Source organism: Triticum aestivum, chromosome 4B (genome assembly GCF_018294505.1).
Source record: "Triticum aestivum cultivar Chinese Spring chromosome 4B, IWGSC CS RefSeq v2.1, whole genome shotgun sequence".
Lineage (NCBI taxonomy): Eukaryota > Viridiplantae > Streptophyta > Magnoliopsida > Poales > Poaceae > Triticum > Triticum aestivum.
In genome coordinates, this window is record NC_057804.1 from 173230141 (window position 1) to 173237944 (window position 7804).

Genomic DNA, 7804 nt, shown 5'->3' on the forward strand with positions numbered 1-7804 from the left:
TGTATAGCTCTGCCAGCTGAGCTGCTATTATAGATTCTTTGGTAGGAAGAAAATGAGCCACTTTAGTAAGCTTGTCAATGACAACGAAGATAGCATCATTTCCACGCTTAGACTTAGGAAAACCAGTCACGAAGTCCATCTCGATGTGATCAAACTTCCATTCTAGAATAGCAAGAGGTTGAAGGAGACCAGATGGTCTTTGGTGTTCTGCTTTCACCCTTCTGCAGATGTCACATTCGTTCATGAATTGAGCAATTTCTCGCTTCATTCGAGTCCACCAATACGACTGCTTGAGGTCATGGTACATCTTCGTACTTCCAGGATGAATGGATAGGAGGGAATTGTGTGCCTCGTTCATGATGACTTTTCTCAGATCGCCTTTAGGAACCACAATACGATCCTCGAAGAAAAGAGTATCTTTATCATCCAAGCGATAGCACTTGTACTTGGAAATGCCCTTGTCGATACCACGTTTCACCTTCTTCACCATGGTATCCAGGAGTTGTGCCTCACGAATTTGATCTTCCAAAGTAGGAGAGACTATGAGGTTGGCAAGAAAGCCTTCAGGAACAACTTGAAGATTCAGCTTGCGAAAAGCTTCACAAAGATCCGGTTGAAATGGCTTGAGAATTAGATTGTTGCAATAAGCCTTTCTGCTCAACGCATCTGCAATCACATTCGCCTTGCCAGGAGTATATTCAATATTTGGATTGTACTCTTGAATCATTTCGACCCATCGAATTTGCCTGAGGTTGAGGTTGGGTTGAGTGAAGATATACTTGAGGCTCTTGTGATCGGTGAAAATGTCCACTTGCCTTCCCAAAAAGAGATGTCTCCATGTTATCAATGCATGTACAACTGCCGCCAACTCAAGATCGTGAGTGGGGTAGTTCTTTTCGTTGGGCTTCAACTGACGAGAGGTATAGGCCACAACTTTCTACTCTTGCATTAACACAGCACCGAGACCTTGCAAGGAAGCATCACAGAATACTTCGAATGGCTTGGATTCATCAGGAGGAGTCAAGACAGGAGCTGTGACTAGCTTGTCTTTAAGGGTGTTGAAAGCAACGTCACACTCAGGCATCCAGACATACTTGACATGCTTCTGGAGGAGGTTGGAAAGAGGCTTTGCAATCTTAGAGAAGTTCTCAACGAATCTTCGGCAATAGCTTGCAAGACCAAGAAAACTGCGGAGCTGCTTGACATTCTGAGGAGGTTCCCAATTCACAACTGCAGACACCTTCGCCGGATTAACAGCAATGCCCTTGGCGGAGATGATATGACCAAGGTAAAGAACTTCATCAAGCTAGAACTCACATTTGGAAAACTTCGCATAGAATTGATACTCTCTGAGCTTGTCGAGGACCAATCGCAAATGTTTGGCATGATCCTTCTTATTCTTGGAGAAGACCAAAATATCATCGAGATACACCAAGACGAATTCATTGGTGTAGGGGTTGAAAATGAAATTCATCATTCGAGAGAACGTTGGAGGAGCATTGACAAGGCCGAAAGACATGACAGTATATTCATAAGAACCATAGCTTGTTCTGAATGTTGTCTTGGGAATATCTTGTTCACGAATGTGAATCTGATGATAACCCATACGAAGGTCAAGCTTGGAGAATACTTTAGATCCTTTGAGTTGCTCGAAAAGCTCATTGATGTTGGGAAGTGGATACTTGTTCTTGATTGTCTTCTTGTTCAATGGACGGTAATCGACGCAAAGTCGGTCCGTGCCATCCTTCTTCTGGACAAAAAGAACTCCACAACCCCATGGAGATGAACTTGGTCTGATCAAACCCAGACGCTCTTGTTCATCGAGCTGTTTCTTCAATTCCTTTAGCTCCTTGGGTCCAAGCTTGTAAGGACACTTACAAACGGGTTCAGTTCCAGGCTCAAGATCAATAACAAATTCAACTGGCCGATGCAGAGGCATACCCGGAAGCTCTTCTGGAAAGACATCTTGGTACTCACAAACGACTGGAATTTGAGAAATAGCATCCAACTCGCCCTTCTCATTGAGAGAAAACAACCGAATGGTTTCATCACTAGCAGCATAGATGATAACATCCTTAGAAGGGTGTGTCAATTGAATTTCCCTGGCAGCACAATCAAGCTGAGCCTTGTGCTTAGAAAGCCAGTCCATCCCGAGAATTAGATCGATATCAGAGTCGCCAAGAACAACTGGAGAAGACAGAAATCTATAGTCTCCCATCTTGATAGAGACATCCCGAACCATGGAGCTTGCGTTCATGAATTTACCCAGAGAGACAACTGATAACGGTCTAGGAAAATCTTGAAAAACCATCTCATGCTTAGATGTAAAAGGTCTTGAGATGAAACTATGCGATGCACCAGTATCAAATAAGACTTTTGCAGGAATATCATTAACTGAGAGATTACCCATTATCACATCAGAAGAATCCTCTGCTTGCGCTGCATTCATCATGTTCACCTTTGCAGACTTTGGATTATGCTTGACCACTGCATTGCTTGAAGACCTCACAGGAGGAGGAGGAGGAAGGCGCCTTTGGTTGAAGCATTTGTTTGCGTAGTGACCTTTCTCCTGGCACTTGTTGCAAGTCACCTCTGAGAGCGGACGGTGATAAGGAGCATTTGGCCTTGGAGCTTGAGAATTTGACTTGTTCTGATAGCCTGGGGTGGGTGGGTGGGAAGATCCACGACCACCTGAGTTCTTCTGCTGGTAAGGCTGACGAAATGGAGGAGGAGGAAGGTAGAACTTTTGCTGCTTAGCTGCCACTTGAGAGGAAGAAGAAGACTGAACTGCATCCCTGATTCTCTTCTTAGAAGCCTCACACTTGAGCTGAGCACCTTCTTGCTTGAGTGTCATATTGTAGAATTGATCAAACTGAGTAGGCTCAACAAGAACGAGAGCTAACTGCAGGTCCTCTCTAAGGCCACCTCTGAATTGATAGATCATACTCTTTTCATCAGGAACGTCTTGTTTAGCGAAGCGAGCAGGTTTCTAAAACTGCTTGTTGTATTCATACACTGACATGTTGCCTTGCTTGAGATTGCGGAACTCCTGACGCTTACTCTCAACAACACTGGTAGGAATGTGGTGAGCTTTAAAGTCCTGACAGAAATCAGTCCAAGTAATCACTCGACCTCCTCTGGAATCCTTCTATTGCTGGAACCAATCAGCTCCTTGGTCCTTGAGCTGAAAAGAAGCGAACTTGACATAGTCCTCAGGCCTGACATTGCTGCATTCAAAATTCTTGTTGATATCCACGAGCCAATCGTCGGCGTCTGTGGCCTCGACACAGTAGCTGAAAGACTTCTGCTGATTTGCAAGGAACTGGTTGAGGGTAGGAAATTGAGGCTGATGATTGAACTGCCCTTGACCTTGATTCCCTTGGTTGCCTTGGCCTTGGTTGCGCTCTTGCATCAGCTGAATCAATAACTGAGCATTGGCGTTTGTGGTTGCCATCAAAGCTTGCCATGCCTCCGGAGGCGGAGGTGGAGGTGGAGGATTCGCCTGACTCCCATCATTGTGTTACAGATTCTGACGCGTTGTTGGAGCCATCCTGAAGAGGGTGACATCCGTTAGCATCTTGATAGACAGATAGACAGGTTGAATCAACGGATAGAAATTGCAACATATAGTCTTCACAATAAACATTCGAACAAGGATGAACGAATGAATTCCCAAAGCTAACATCACACATCCATTAAGGTGAGAAGCCACTTGATAAGAGATTGATGAATGAAATAAACAAGGTACAACTGGAACAAATAATTGGTAAGGATTACCCAATCACAAACCAAATATCTGCGGGAAGAAATGCTAGAGCTACTTGAATCCCACCTATAAACTCCCAAAACTTTCCGGTTATGCAATCAGGTGTTGGGGATACAGGGGAAGCAATATATCTCACCCAAACTAACAATCCCTACATCCAGCTATTTCCATCCGTCAACACATAACCAAGAAACCTTCGGAAATCGTGTACCTCAACCTTCGAAAAGCATCCGTTATACGAGTCATGGCAATACTCCCGAAATCCCCTGTACTGGGTGACGTCGAGGTTATCTCACCAACAACTGCATAAAAGAGATTTTCAATGTCGGCAAAACTCAGGTATTCTAGAACTGCAACGATAAAATTGTGATGACAACACCTCGGAGCTTAACTCCCCGGGACACTGCCACAACCCCTAAATGTCAGGAGGCGCCAAGAACAATGTTCTCATCACAAAACCATCAGAACGTTTCCAAGATACCCGCGTGATCCTAAAAAAAATTAGTGAAATTTGAGAAGAAGAAAGTCAAAACATCTACGTCAGGAGACCTCACCAGAGCGACGAAGGGACTGAGGAGTAAAAAGAATCCTACTCTCCGATATATATAATCCTAAGACTCAAAACATTTTTTGTTCTAGACTCAACAACGCCAGCAATCAATCAAGCAGGGGGCTCCTAAGTCGGGGAAGGCTCTGATTACCAACTTGTAACGCCCACGATGCGGCTATATCGCCCACGTGTCGAAGCACGACTTAGAGGCATAACTGCATGGTGGTTTTGTCGCAAGAAGGGTCATCTTCACACAATCCCATGTAATGAACAAGAATGGGATAAAGAGAGTTGGCTTACAATCGCCACTTCACACAATACATAAATAAGATCCATACATCATTCAAAATACACTCAAAGACCGACTACAGTCAAATCCAAATGAAAAGAAGATAACCCCAAATGCTAGATCCCCGATCGTCCCGACTGGGCGCCGCTACTGATCATCTGGAAACGAAACATAGTAACGACCAAGGTCCTCATCAAACTCCCACTTGAGCTCGGTTGCGCCACTTGCGCTGGTATCCTCGGCACCTGCATCTATTTTGGTAGAATCTGTGAGCCACGGGGACTCAGCAATCTCTCACCCGCGAGATCAAGACTATTTAAGCTCATAGGTAGGAAAAAGGGGAATATGGTGGAGCTGCAGCAAGCACTAAGCATATATGGAGGCTAACATACGCAAGTGAGAGCGAGAAGAGAAGCAACGCATCTGTCGAGAAGCTAGAAGCGATCAAGAAGTGATCCTGAAACTACTTACGTTCATACATAACCCAACCCATGTTCACTTCCCGGACTCCGCCGAGAAGAGACCATCACGGCTACACACACAGTTGATGCATTTTAATGAAGTCAAGTGTCAAGTTATCTACAACCGGACATTAACAAATTCCCATCTGCCTCATAACCGCGGGCACGGCTTTCGAAAGATAATATACCCTGCAGGGGTGTCCCAACTTAGCCCATCATAAGCTCTCACGGTCAATGAAGGATATACCTTCTCCCGGGAAGACCCGATCAGTCTCGGAATCCCGGTTCGCAAGACATTTCAACAATGGTAAAACAAAACCAGCAAAGCCGCCCGAAGTGCCGACAAATCCCAATAGGAGCTGCACATATCTCGTTCTCATGGCACACCGGATGAGCCAGACGTCGGGTTGGCATAGACCCTGGTTGCCCAGGGGGCGCCGGACATCGCTCAGGTTGGACCAACACTCGGAGGAGCACTGGCCCGGGGGGTAAATAAAGATGACCCTCAGGCTCACGAAAACCCAAGGGAAAAAGGCTTAGGTGGCAAATGGTAAAACCAAGTTTGGGCCTTACTGGAGGAGTTTTATTCAAAGCGAACTGTCAAGGGGGTCCCATAAATCACCCAACTGCGTAAGGAACACAAAATCAAGGAACATAACACCGGTATGACGGAAACTAGGGCGGAAAGAGTGGAACAAGACACCAGGCATAAGGCCGAGCCTTCCACCCTTTACCAAGTATATAAGGTGCATTAATTAAACAAGAGATATTGTGATATCCAAAAATATCCATGTTCCAACAAGGAACGAACTTCATCTTCACCTGTAACTAGCAACGCTATAAGAGGGGCTGAGCAAAAGCGGTGACATAGCCAAACAACGGTTTGCTAGGAAAGGATGGTTAGAGGCTTGACATGGAAATATGGGAGGCATGATAAATAATGGCAGGTAGAGCTAACATAACGATAGAGCGAGCAACTAGCAAAGCAAAGATAGAAGTGATATCGAAGGTATGGTCATCTTGCCTGCAAAGTTCTCAGAGTTGTCGAAGGCTTGATCCTCGTAAGCGTTCTCAACAGGTTCCTCGTGCACATACTCATCTCCCGTATCTACCCAAAGCAAGAACACAAGCAATGGAACCACAATCAAACATGGAGCAATGCACAAGCAACATGATGCAATACATGACATGATATGCGAGATGTGATATGCAATGCATATGCGGGCTCCGGAAGGGAAAATGATGAAAAAGGCATCAACTTGGCAAACCAAGTATGCCGCTGGAAAGATGAGATGATTTTGGTTGAAATCGATATAAACATCACCGGAATCGGATGCACGGTTTGCAAATGGCAAGCAAAACAAGAATGCCACAAATCTGCGATTAACAGCATGATGCTACTTAGCATGCAACAAGAAACTATGCTACAGCTCCCCAATATAAAAACAAAGCATATGGAAGTGATCTACAAGAGATGCTTGACAAAAGAGGAACACTGAGCTACGGCTAAATCACACCATAGCAGGTTCAAACAAGTATGGGAAAAGTGCAAAAGATATCAGGTTGGACATGGCATAAACAACATCAGGTAGCAATGTTCAGAGCAAGCAATCAACATGCTACAGGAACTTATAATAGCAAAACAAGGCATGACATGATTCTACTCAAAGCATAGAACAAAAATCCCTTACTGACCATGAGCCAAAAAGGATCAGAAGATATGATGGCACCCATGTAAACGTAGCAAGTTTCGTTAACAGATTCAGCTAACCGAGCATGGCATTGACAGAATTATGAAGGCATCTTCGCGAGCTCGATTCACTCACCACAAGTCATTGCATGACAATATAAGCATAGCATCAGCAATAAGACATGTTTATGAAGCTATCCATGGCAAGAACAAGTTCATAGCATGTAAGGATCAACTACAACAACATTGGCAAAACTGAATAACATGTAAACAATCTGCCAGGAAACATTTTGTAGCAAAAGTAGAGCACGAAAATGACATGCTAGACTACTCCATAATTTCAAACAGGGACATGAATGGATAGAGCATAACCATATGTTCAAAACATCCTTACTGAAGTATCTCAAAATATGCATGTATCTCTCTGTAGCATCATGTTTACATGGCATCAAAATAACTGCAAAACAGGGACTAAAATCAGCAACATCACGAGGCCTATTTTGCATGATTGTGCTAGTCACCACATTGATCACACAAATAAATGGTAAGCACCTCTGTAAAGATGGCATGGCATAGTTCAAAACATATGCAGGGCTCAAGTTCATAAGATGCACACATCAATCATGGCAAAAATGACAAAAATGCATGTTCTGGTAAGAATCTGAAACTAACATCACATAGCCCTCTTCCAACAACATTTCGGGCATCACGATGAGCTCAAATGAAAATGATGCAATGAGATAAAATGATGTACTTGTCGATACGGACAATTCGGTATGCTACACGCCCAAAATGGAGCCACGGGTGCAAAGATACGGTGTGATGAACAAGTCATAAAAATACTGCAGACTTGGAGGAAAACGATGTCAACCTAGGGTTTATTCCAGATCTGGATCCGGCTCGGGCGCGCGGATCGAGGCGGGCCGGAGCCTCGCCGGAGATGCTGGTCAGGAGGGGGCCTGAGAGGAGCTCAGGGATGCTGGGGCGCCCGGATCCGGCGGAGGTCGGCGGCGGCAACCGCGACGGGGGCCGGCGGCGTCGGCCGGGG